Source organism: Erpetoichthys calabaricus, chromosome 2, assembly GCF_900747795.2.
Source record: "Erpetoichthys calabaricus chromosome 2, fErpCal1.3, whole genome shotgun sequence".
NCBI classification, from domain to species: domain Eukaryota; kingdom Metazoa; phylum Chordata; class Cladistia; order Polypteriformes; family Polypteridae; genus Erpetoichthys; species Erpetoichthys calabaricus.
In genome coordinates this window covers 334,597,857-334,610,556 of record NC_041395.2, presented here as the reverse complement: position 1 = coordinate 334,610,556, position 12,700 = coordinate 334,597,857, and the positions used below count along the sequence as shown (strand labels likewise).

Here is a 12,700-nt window from a genome sequence, read left to right as displayed (position 1 = left end):
ATCCTACTGTGTCCATAAGGCATGTCAGATATTAAAAGGAAGTTGCTACTTTGAAAGTTCAGCCAATGAGAAACAAAAATCTAAAAAATTAAGAGGGGTTCCCAAACCATTTCATATGACTGTATATTCCTATCCAAATCATTTCTATATGTTAAAAACAGCAGCAGCCCCTGCATTGACCCCTGCTGGACGCCACTCTCGACATCGGCCAATTCTGATTCTGTCACCTTCTGTTTCCTGTGTCTGAGGCAGTCCTGCACCTACCTACACCCCACACCCTGAACTCCTCCTTGTTTTAGTTTGATGCCCACCCTCTCATGTGGCACCTTCTCTAATGCTTTCTGAAAGTCCACTTTGATCGTATCCTTTGTTGCCTCCTCATAGAATTCAAGCCTGTTAGTAAAACACGACTTTCCTCTTCTGACTGCTCAGTAAAACTCCTGTACTTGCCATTGCTGCCCAATCGTATCCTTAGTAATTCCTTCCATTTATTTTCCTGTGGTGCCCGTTAAGCTTACTGGGCTTTAGTTACTTGGATCTGCCCAGTCACCTTTTTCATATAACGGGATGATATTTGCCCTTTTCCAGTCCCCAGTACACAGTGACTTTCTAAAAATGTGTGTCTTGGGTTTCTATCTGTACTCGCTAGCCCCCTTAAGAACTTGAGGGTAAATATTATCTGGTTCTGGTGATTTGTTTGATTTCAGCTGAAGTGGAAGACTTGAAACAACCCTGAACTGTGCAGAACCCCCTCACATGCACACCCACATTAATGCTTGCAGTGTCTCTAATTTGGGGGCCGCAATTTTAATCAAATCTATTTGTCTTTTAGATATGTGGGTGGAAAGTTTACATGGACATGAGGGGAATGTGAAGTCCCCACAGAAGCAAATTCCTGGCCAGAGCTTAGCAGGATGAATGTGGGAGGTGGTACAGCTAATCACTGCGCCACTCTGCCATCCATCTCACTATACATTAGAGGAGAAGATCTTGTCACTTCACTGGGATGTCTGTTTATGGCAGCCGGCCATTTGTGCCCCTGATCCATTTCACATTGGGCCACTGTGCCCAGAGATTGATGCCACGGTCAGAAAGGGCACTTCTAACACCCCCTTATAATCTTTAATAACTCAGCAAATCGCTTCTGAGATGATTCATATTAACCAAGCACCACCTCTACATGTTAGGCCGTCTCTTTGCTTTCCCACCCAGCAACCCCCCTAACGGTGGTGTCGAAATTACTTCGGTCCCTAATGGAGCCCAGAGAATGTGAAGTGCTGAGGTTGGCATTGCTGAAGAAAGTAAATACGCCACTGGGGGAAATGCTCCTCAATTTGTGCGGCCGTCTTTCCCTTTTAACGAGTTCCATATTAGTCGCCGACTGGGAGGGGAACAGCTGTCAGGTTTGGGACGGCGAAGGAGCGCACAGGCACCAGCTGGGCTCACAAGCTCGACTTCTCAGACTGACCCCACACGTCCAGTCCATTCAGCAGGTCTTACATTCAGGAGCCGGAGGCCGCAGCTCAAGGTAAACCTCTCGTCGTTTTTAATACATCGCTGCCATGGTATCTACCTGTTGGCCAGATCCGAGGATGTGTTTCCTTCATGGCGGGGTTTTGAGGTTTCCATTGTCTTGTATTTTATTGCTTGTACTTAATGTGGCCTGGTGCTAGTCAAGGAGTCAAATAAAAATCTGAGTGAGACGCTTCATGTGGACGCTTTAAAGACCGTGGGCTGCAGCGGGTTTTCTAATGAACTCCATTAATTAGCCATGCCAGTGTGTTTTGTGGATAACCTGGTTATGAGTTGTTGCGTTAATAATAATACATTTTATTTATATAGTGCCTTTCCCATGCTTAAGGAGCTGTACTCATCGCAGAAAAACTTCTCTTCACTTACGTAAGAGGGATTTGGGAGATTGAAGAACAACTTATAGGAACATGGAGTGATGTACTGTATGTGGGGCTTAAAGTTATATATATATATATATATATATATATCCATCCATCCATTTTCCAACCCGCTGAATCCGAACACAGGGTCACGGGGGTCTGCTGGAGCCAATCCCAGCCAACACAGGGCACAAGGCAGGAAACAATCCTGGGCAGGGTGCCAACCCACCGCAGGACACACATATATATATATATATATATATATATATATATAGTATCTCACAAAGTGAGTACACCCCTCACATCTTTGTAAATATTTTATTATATCTTTTCATGGGACAACACTGTAGATATGACACTTTGATACAATGTCAAGTAGTCCGTGTACAGCTTGTATCACAGTGTAAATTTGCAGTCCCCTCAAAATAACTCAACACACAGCCATTAATGTCTAAACCGCTGGCAACAAAAGTGAGTACACCCCTAAGTGAAAAATGTCCAAATTGTGCCCAGAGTGTCAATATTTTGTGTGGCTACCATTATTTTCCAACACTGCCTTAACTCTCTTGGGCATGGAGTTCACTGGAGCTTCACAGGTTGCCACTGGAATCCTCTTCCAGTCCTCCATGACGGCATCACGGAGCTGGTGGATGTTAGAGACCTTGCGTTCCTCCACCTTCCGTTTGAGGATGCCCCACAGATGCTCAATAGGGTTTAGGTCTGGAGATGTGCTTGGCCAGTCCAGCACCTTTACCCTCAATTTCTTTAGCAAGGCAGTGGTCATCTTGGAGGTGTGTTTGGGGTCGTTATTTATGTTCAGTTTCTGAAGGGAGTGGATCATTGTCTGCTTCAGTATGTCACAGCACATGTTGGCCTTCATGGGTCCCTCAATGAACTGTAGCTCCCCAGTGCCGGCAGCACTCATGAAGCCCCACACCATGACACTCCCATCACCATGCTTGACTGTAGGCAAGACACACTTATCTTTGTACTCCTAACCTGGTTGCCACCACAGACGCTTGACACCATCTGAACCAAGTAAGTTTATCTTGGTCTCTTCAGACCACAGGACATGGTTACAGTAATCCATGTCCTTAGTCTGCTTGTCTTCAGTAAACTGTTTGCGGGCTTTCTTGTGCATCATTTTTAGAAGAGGCTTCCTTCTGGGACGACAACCATGCACACCAATTTGATGCAGTGTGCGGTGGGAGTATGGTCTGAGCACTGACAGGCTGACCCCCCACCCCTTCAACCTCTGCAGCAATGCTGGCAGCACTCATACGTCTATTTTCAAAAGACAACCTGTGGATATGACGCTCAGCACGTGCACTCAACTTCTTTGGTCGACCATGGCGAGGCCTGTTCTGAGTGGAACCTGTCCTGTTAAACCACTGTGTGGTCTCGGCCATCGTGCTGCAGCTCAGTTTCAGGGTGTTGCCAATCTTCTTATAGCCGAGCCCATCTTTATGGAGAGCAACAATTCTTTTTTTCAGATCCTGAAGTGCCATGTTGAACTTCCAGTGACCAGTATGAGAAAGTGTGAGAGCGATAACACCAAATTTAACACACCTGAGACCTTGTAACACAAACGAGTCACATGACACCGGGGACAGAAAATGGGTAATTGGGCACAATTTGGACATTTTTCACTTGGGGTTGTACTCACTTTTTGTTGCCAGTGGTTTAGACATTAGTGGCTGTGTGTTGAGTTATTTTGAGGGGACAGCAAATTTACACTGTTATACCAGCTGTACACGGATTACTTGACATTGTATCAAAGTATCATATGTTTAGTGTTGTCCCGTGAAAAGATATAAGAAAATATTTACAAAAATGTGAAGGGTGTACTCACTTTTGTGAGATACTGTATATGGGAAAGTATTCTAATCGTCCAAAGATTCGATGTCGAGATTTTGATGAATCTCGACGTTTTCGACCTCCCCAAGTCCGAGAATACCATTTTTGGAATTACAGTATGTCTGTGTGTGTGTGCTCATATGTAAACAGGATAACTTGAGTACACTTTCATTTAAGTCAACCAAATTTTGCATACAAGTATTAGGTACAAAAACTTGATTTCTATCAACCTTTGAGCTATTTCCGTTAACCAGAAGTTGTACTTTACCTTTCATTCATGCAGGTGCAGAGTCCGATGTATTCAACTTCCATTCATCCATTTTACAACCCGCTGAATCCGAACACAGGGTCACGGGGTCTGCTGGAGCCAATCCCAGCCAACACAGGGCACAAGGCAGGAACTAATCCTGGGCAGGGTGCCAACCCACACACAACACACCCACACACCAAGCACACACTAGGGCCAATTTAGAATCGCCAATCCACCTAGTGCAGGGGTCTGCAACCTTCACTATCAAAAGAGCCATTTTGCCCCCCCTTCCTCCAAAGAAAAATAGTCTGGAGCCGCAAAACATAACACAGCTTATAAACTTTTAAAAGTTTTAATCTTTTTTTAGATTGTACATGTTACAACCACGGAATACAACAAACAGAAGTGCAGTGTGCATGTGTAGGGCTACTTTGAAATAAATTAAACTGAACTATGCAGGCCTATTTGGGTCCTTCCTATACCTGTATAAAATTAAAATAAAAACTAGCCCACTTTAATATAAATAAAACATTTAGCTGTAGCTTAGCAGCTTTAAAAAAGTAAACATTAAATTCCATTTCAGTGTGCTGAATCAACTGAAGCACCTGAACATACAAAAAAACCTACATCAGCTCCGGGTCCGAAATGAATGTGTTTTGTTTTTCTGAAAAATAATAGCTTATTAAATGCTATTGTTGTCACCTGTTTAAAGTGACTTCTGTTTCTGAAGTTCGCTGCTGATCATTTCTATGTCGGGGCTGTACAATGTGACTTTGACCTTCACACAGGACTGCAGGCTCTCATGTGTGAGGCGGGAGCGATATTTGGACTTTATGAAGTTCATGCTTGAGAAAACTTGCTCACTTAAGTATGTTGAGCCAAAGATGGACAGGACTCCAAATGCATATTTTTTCATGTTCATATACGTTTCGGGAATGGCACTCCATGTGTCGAAAACAAATTTGTCGGGTTTGGGGAGGTTTTCAATATCACTCCATTTGTGCTCTTTAGCGAGAGTAGCCTTCTGACGGGTGACTTCTTCAAGATCCGCTGTCAGGCATTTGAACTTGGACACCCATTAATCTTTATCTGCTATGTCGTCCAGTTCAATTTCTAGATCGGGCTTACTCCTGTGAATGCGGATGTGTTCAGCAGGGATGGGTCGATGTCCAGGAGAGAGTGTGTGTTTTTCCTTTCTGAACTCACTGAATCTTTCTCTAAATGCAGCTTGCATTTTCTGAACAATTTCCCGTTTGTTTTTAAAGTCGGAGAATAGATGCTCTGATATTTTTAGGAACGATTCTTTCATGTATTCTCCGTCTGTGAATGGCTTACCCCTCCTTACGATCTCTTGAGCTGCCACAAAACTAGCAGCTGTAGTTGACTGTGTAGAAGTGATCCACTTTTTGAAAGTATGTTTGCTCTGTTCAGCTTTCCGTTGCAGTTCTGAAATTGCTCTCTTTCGCTTATCTTCACTTGGGTATTTTTCAGTGAATGCTGAGAGCTTGTTTTGAAAATGTCTTTCAACGTTACATTTTTTGTTGTTTGATAATTTATCGCCACATATTAAGCACACCGGTAAGCCAGCGTCGTTGGCGGTGAAGGCAAATGCTTCTGTCCACGCAGAATTAAACTCTCTAAATTAGATGTTAAAATGTATAACAGTAGTAGTAGTAGTAAATAAACATATATATATATATATATATATATATATATATATATATATATATATATATATACAAGTTAAATTAAGAAATTGCCATTATTCATTTTCATGGTTTTTATTTTTTTGTCAAGGCCAAAGGGAGCCACTGCAAGGAGGCTGAAGAGCCGCGGGTTGCCGACCCCTGACCTAGTGGGACAAAACCGGAGCTCCCCGAGGAAACCCAGGTCTCCCAACTGCGAGGCAGCAGCACTACCCACTGCGCCACCATGCCGCCCGTATTCAGCTTTACTTTTAGAATAATTGCTCAATATGTTTTTCATTTGATTTGTTATTGATTGTTCTTTAATGTACATAATATGAAAATATAATCATTGTCTTACGGTTTATTCCTCAAATATCCATCCCCCAGCATCTCTGAGTGTATACAAGAAAGTCTAGAGGAGAGACCACTCCCGATTTTTTCTTTTGTGACTTTGCGCTCCCTTTTTATAAGCCGGGGAGCGGTTGCAGGTGCGATCGCTTGATTGCCGTTCCAGACTGATACGAAGACAATCAGACCACCGGTACGTGCTGACAAGGCAACGCAGGTCGTCCGACCACCTCAAGGCATCTTCACACTCACAGCAGATCCCTCGCACCTGCTCCATACCCCAGCACAAGCGCAACTGATTATTCATTCATTCATATGGCCAGTTTTTCTGAGCCGCGTACCCGCTATGCCACAAGCCAGCACCCTGTTGTTGTACAGTGTCAGGCTAATCAAATGGCCCTTTAATAAATGTGTGTGCTGGGGGGCAATTTATGGAGTGTTGCACGGGGTGAGTGAATAGGGTGGGCGTACATGGGATGTTGTATCTGACACCAGAACGCTGGTCAGGACCTCCTCGTGTGTTCGCCATTATGGAACTCCAACTCTGTAACAGAGGAGCAAAGCCGACTTTGTGTTAAGTTTATTGCGCCTCCTTCCCTCCACAGTTTTTTAAAAGGAGCGCGATAAATTTCAAGGACGGGCTTTGTGGAAACCTATAGAGGGACAGAGAGACAGTGCAAGCGGCACACAATAATATTTAAAGGGCGAGGCGGGCTGTGGAGCTGACCCTTGGCGGTCATGTTAACTTGTAGCATTAAACAATTCAGGTCCACCCATTGGGGGGTAAACGTTAAAATTATACAAAGTTATTGTCTGTCTGTATACCTGCATTGTAATCGGCATTGTTATCACTCTTTAATTTAATATTGTTCTTTATCAGTATGCTGCTGCTGGAGTATGAGAATTTCCCTTGGGATTAATAAATTATCTATCTATCTATCTATCTATCTATCTATCTATCTATCTATCATATCTATCTATCTATCTATCTATCTATCTATCTATCTATCTATCTATCTATCTATCTATCTATCTATCTATCTATATGTTATATAGTGCCTTACATCTATCTATCTATCTATCTATCTATCTATCTATCTATCTATCTATCTATCTATCTTATCTATCTATCTATCTATCTATATATCTATCTATTATATAGTGCCTTTTCCAATCTATCTATCTATCTATCTATCTATCTATCTATCTATCTATCTATCTATCTATCTATCTATCTATCTATCTATCTATCTATCTATCTATCTATCTATCTATCTATCTATCTATCTATCTATATGTTATATAGTGCCTTACATCTATCTATCTATCTATCTATCTATCTATCTATCATCTATCTATCTATCTATCTAATCTATCTATCTATCTATCCTATCTATCTATCTATTATATAGTGCCTTTCCAATCTATCTATCTATCTATCTATCTATCTATCTATCTATCTATCTATCTATCTATCTATCTATCTATCTATCTATCTATCCTATCTATCTATCTATTATATAGTGCCTTTCCAGTCTATCTATCTATCTATCTATCTATCTATCTAATCTATCTATCTATCTATCTATCTATCTATCTATCTATTCTATCTATCTATCTATCTATCTATCTATCTATCTATTACATAGTGCCTTTCAAATCTATCTTATTATATACTCCTTTACGCATCCATCTATCCATCTATTATATAGTGCTTTTCAAATCTATCTATCATATAGTGCCTTTCATGTCCTATCTATCTATCTATCTATCTATCTATCTATCTATCTATCTATCTATCTATCTATCTATCTATCTATCTATCTATCCTATCTATCTATCTATCTATTATATAGTGCCTTTCCAATCTATCTATCTATCTATCTATCTATCTATCTATCTATCTATCTATCTATCTATCTATCTATCTATCTATCTATCTATCTATCTATCTAAACAATTAATAAGTTAAAGTTCATAATTTATGAATTATCTGATAACTTTATTGGTCCTCCTTATCTATTCAGCCTGATCAATTATATACGTTCAGTTCATTCAGGACTTCCGAACATTTCTGTTGGGTCAGGTGCATCCCGTTCTACAACCCCAAATCAGGAAACGTTGGGACAGTATGGAAAATGAAAATAAAAAAATGAAAAAACGCAGTGATTCTTTAAAAGAACTTTGACTTTTATGTCATTGCAGACAGTCTGAGCCCAAGATATTTCATGTTTTGTCTGCTCAACTTCATTTAATTTGTTAATAAACAACCTCTCTGGCATTTCAGGCCTGCAACAGTTGGGACAGGATGCAAATTATGGGCATTAATGAGGTCAAATAATGACGGTGACACATTCAACACTTTGTGATGTCGCCATTCCTTCTCACAATACTTCAAAGATGTTTTGGCATGGAGGACACTAAGTGATGAAGCGTTTCAGGTGTCATTTTGTCCCATTTGTCGTGCCAACATGTCTTAAGGTGTGCAACAGTATGGAGTCATTGTCACCATCGTCACATTTTCCGTTTCAGAATTCTCCATACTTTCTCTGTTGGACTTGAGGTAGGCCAGTCCAGTAACGGAACCATTCTTCATCGGAGGCCATGCCTTTGTCACATGTTCTCAATGTAGTTTTTGCATTGTCTTGTTGAAAAATAAATGGGCATCCCTGGAAAAGATGTCATCTTGAAGGCTCATATGAGGCTTTAAAATCTCGGTGTGCTTTTCTGCATTAATGCTGCCATCTCAGAAGTATACTGTAAATGGCCTTTACTGAAGGCAAGTGACATAACCCCAGACCACGACAGACCGTGCAGACTTTTGGACTTGTCACTGTTGACAGTCTGGATGTTCTGGAGCACACAGTGTCCATTTCTTCCCAGACAGATGTGACTCCTCTGAGCACAATCCACGTGTGTTTCCACTGTGTGGTGGTCTATTCCAGTTGCCTCCGAGCCCCGAGAAGTTGACGCCGCATCAAGATGTGGTTTCTTTTTTTGCACAGTCAAGTTTGAAGTGGCATTTGTGATTTGTGAATTGTGGTGCTTGACAAAGGTTTTTGTTACAGTCATCTGGCCTCAGCCATGTGGTGCTATCAGCTGTTGATGAGTGACGCTTCTTGACACAGTGCCTGCCGTCTGAGGGGTCTGAGATCACGGGTGGTCAGTTTAGGCTTGCACCTTTGCCCATCACTCACTGAAATTCGTGCAGATTCCTGGAGTCGTTTCATGATGCACTATAGCGGAAGAAATCTGCAAATCCCTCCCAATCTTTCTTTGAGGACCACTGTTTAGAAACATTTCAATCATCTTCTCACACATTTGTGGACAAACTGGAGCCCCTCTGCCCACCTTTGATCCTCAAAGACTCAGCCTTTCGTGGATATCAAATCATGATGACAATCATCTGTTTGAAGTCACATCATTAGTTCATTATTTGACCTCATTACTGGCCCAAATTTGCACCCCCCCACACCCCCATCCCAAATATTTTTGTAATGTGTTACAGGCCTGAAATAATGAAGAAATGAATGAAAATTAACAAATGAAAAGCTGAGCAGACAAAATATGAAATATCTTGGGCTCAGACTGCCTGAAATGACATACGTAAAAGTCAAAGTCCATTTACTGTAAGAATCAAGAATTAAAACTTTTGTTATTTGCATTTTACATACCATAGCAGCTTTTTCTTGATTTGGGGTTGCAGTATATTCATGAGTTGGATGGCACCACTGCCCATACAGGAAGCCTTCAGGGAGTTGGGATGGACAACAGACAAGCTGGAGTGGACAACTGCCTGGACTGGAATAGTTGGGGTGGACCACTACCTGGACTGGAGGAGTTGAGGTGGACCACTACCTGGACTCTAGGAGTTGGTGTGGACCACAGTCTGGACTGGAGGAATTGGAGTAGACCACTGCCTTGACTGGAGAAGTGAGGGTGGACCACTACCTGGACTGGAGGAGTTTGGGTGGACCACTGCCTATACTTGTGAAGTTGTGGTGTACCACTGCCTTAGACTGGAGGAGTTGGAGTAGACCACTGCCTCAGACTGGAGAAGTGGACCACTACCTGGATTGGATAAGTCTGGGTGGACCACTACCTGGACTGGAGGAGTTGGGGTGGACCACAGTTTGGACTGGAAGAGTTGGAGTAAACCACTGCCTCGGACTGGAAAAGTGTGGGTGGACCACTGCCTTGACTAGAGAATTGAGGGTGGACCACTACCTGGACTAAAGGAGTTGGGTTGGACGACTGCCTTGGAGTGGAGGAGTTGGGGTGGACCACTGCCTATACTTGTGAAGTTGGGGTGGACCACTACTTGGCCTGGAGGAGTTGGGGTGGATGATAGTCTGGACTGGAGGAGTTGGGGTGGACGATAGTCTGGACTGGAGGAGTTGGGTTGGACCACTACCTGGACTGGAGGAGTTGGGGTGGACCACAGTTTGGACTGGAAGAGTTGGAGTAAACCACTGCCTCGGACTGGAAAAGTGTGGGTGGACCACTGCCTTGACTAGAGAATTGAGGGTGGACCACTACCTGGACTAAAGGAGTTGGGTTGGATGACTGCCTTGGACTGGAGGAGTTGGGGTGGACCACTGCCTATACTTGTGAAGTTGGGGTGGACCACTACTTGGCCTGGAGGAGTTGGGGTGGATGATAGTCTGGACTGGAGGAGTTTGGGTGGACTACTGCCTGGGCTAGAGGAGTTGGGGTGGACGATAGTCTGGACTGGAGGAGTTGGGTTGGACCACTGCCTGGGCTAGAGGAGTTGGGGTGGACCATAGTCTGGACTGGAGGAGTTGGAGTAGACCACTGCCTTGGACTGGAGAAGTGGGGGTGGACCATAGCCTTGACTGGAGAAGTTGGGGTGGACCACTACCTAGACTGGAGGAGTTGGGGTGGGCCACTGCCTTGGACTAGAGAAGTGGAGGTGGACCACTGCCTTGGACTGGAGGAGTTGGGGTGGAACACTGCCGGTACTTGTGAATTTGGGGTGGAGCACTACCTGGACTAAAGGAGTTGGGGTTGACCACTGACTTGGACTGGAGAAGTTAGGGTGAACTACTGCTGTGGTCTGGAGAAGTTGGAGTAGACCACTGTCTTGAACAGGAGGAGTTGGGGTAGACCACTGCCGGTACTTGTGAATTTGGGGTGGAGCACTACCTGGACTAAAGCAGTTGGGTTGGACCACTGCCTGGACTAGAGGAGTTGGGGTGGACCACTGCCTGAGATGATGCGTAGCTCGATTTTTCTATTTGTATGATTGTTTTAACACCGTTCCTAAAAAAAAAAAAAAAAAAAAAGCCTCGGCTAAACTGCCAGCAGCTCCAGCGCTGTTGCTATGGATGGTGTGAGCGGTGGCCTCTCATACGGCACACATTGTCACAGTCTGAATTGAAGCAGAAAGCTAATGGTGGTCACATTATGTAAAATGTGTGCATTTGCCTCATGCTTAATTGATACGAGTCGTGATCATGCACTCCATGTATTGTATTCTCTGTATGGGAGCCGTCTGTCATTGTGATTCAGAAAGAGATAGCAGCGCCGAGGAAAGAAGATACGAGACGGGTTTAGTGTAAAGGCTTACATACTGAGAGGCAACATGGCAGCCCTGCTGTTAGCGCTGTCCTGTTCAAATTCTGTGCCTAACGATTGCATGTTCTCCCCATGTCTGTACGGCGTTCTCAGCTCTCCAGATATGGGTACGTCAGACTAACTTGGAATCCTCAAATATCCCTTGGCACTGAGTGTGGGTGTGTGTGTATGTCAGACAGTCATCCCATTCAAGGTTGGTTCCTGTCTTGCCCCCTGGTTCTGCAGACTTTGTTATGTACCCATTTACTGTGCCCTCCCATCCTAGTGGCCAGCATATTAAAATTTGAGCCAAAGGTGTCTGTTTCAATCCTTACTGCTGACATGGAATGAATTGCTTCACCTGCCATGGCTCACAAAGTAGAAATACTGAATTTGTTATATTATAGAGTGCCATGCAACGATGTTCATAATGAACAGTGCTTTCTGAAATTAAAAGGCTGCCAGCTCAATCCTAGTCACTTCCTCACTACGTGACCCTGACTAAATCTACCACGCCATGGGTAGCATTGTGATACAGTGTGCAATGCAACTGTTGTGATCCAACCATCCAAAAACAGTAAAACAAGGGTGCAGGCAGTTCAACATTAAACATTAAATGCCAGACCAGACATCTTTACAGACTTCTCCCTAGTCAGCCTAGCCCCCAACTCATATGGTAGGCTTCTGGCCTGCACAGGCTTCAAGGAAAGTCTACAAATTGGCAATGGAATTGTTGTGATCCTACCACCCAAAAACAGTAAGAAAAGGGGTGCAGGCCTCAATTCAAACATTAAATGCCAGACGTACCCTCTTTACAGGCTTCACCCTAAGCAGCCTAGCCCCCAACTCATATAGTAGGCTTCTGACCTGCATGGGCTTCAAAAAAAGTCTACAAGTTGGTAATGGAACTGTTGAGATCATGCCAACCAAAAACAGTAAGAAAAGGGGTGCAGGCCTTAATTCAGATATTAAATGCCAGAGAACCCATCTTTACAGGCTTCTCTCTAGTCAGCCTAGCCCCCAACTCATATGGTAGGCTTCCGGCCTGCACAGGCTTCAAGGAAAGTCTACAAATTGGTAATGGAATT

General features: G+C 43.4%; 1 protein-coding gene across 2 annotated transcripts in view; it reads left to right on the top strand.

Annotated features, from left to right (window-relative positions):
* The first annotated feature begins 1,361 nt into the window (after positions 1-1,361).
* The window catches only part of LOC114645641 (immunoglobulin superfamily member 22-like), a 207,265-nt gene continuing 195,926 nt past the window's right edge, over positions 1,362-12,700 (top strand). For both annotated transcript variants that reach the window (XM_051923400.1, XM_051923399.1), the window contains exon 1: positions 1,362-1,528. The gene's annotated coding sequence lies outside the window, so the exon portion shown is untranslated. The remainder of the gene's footprint in view (positions 1,529-12,700) is intronic.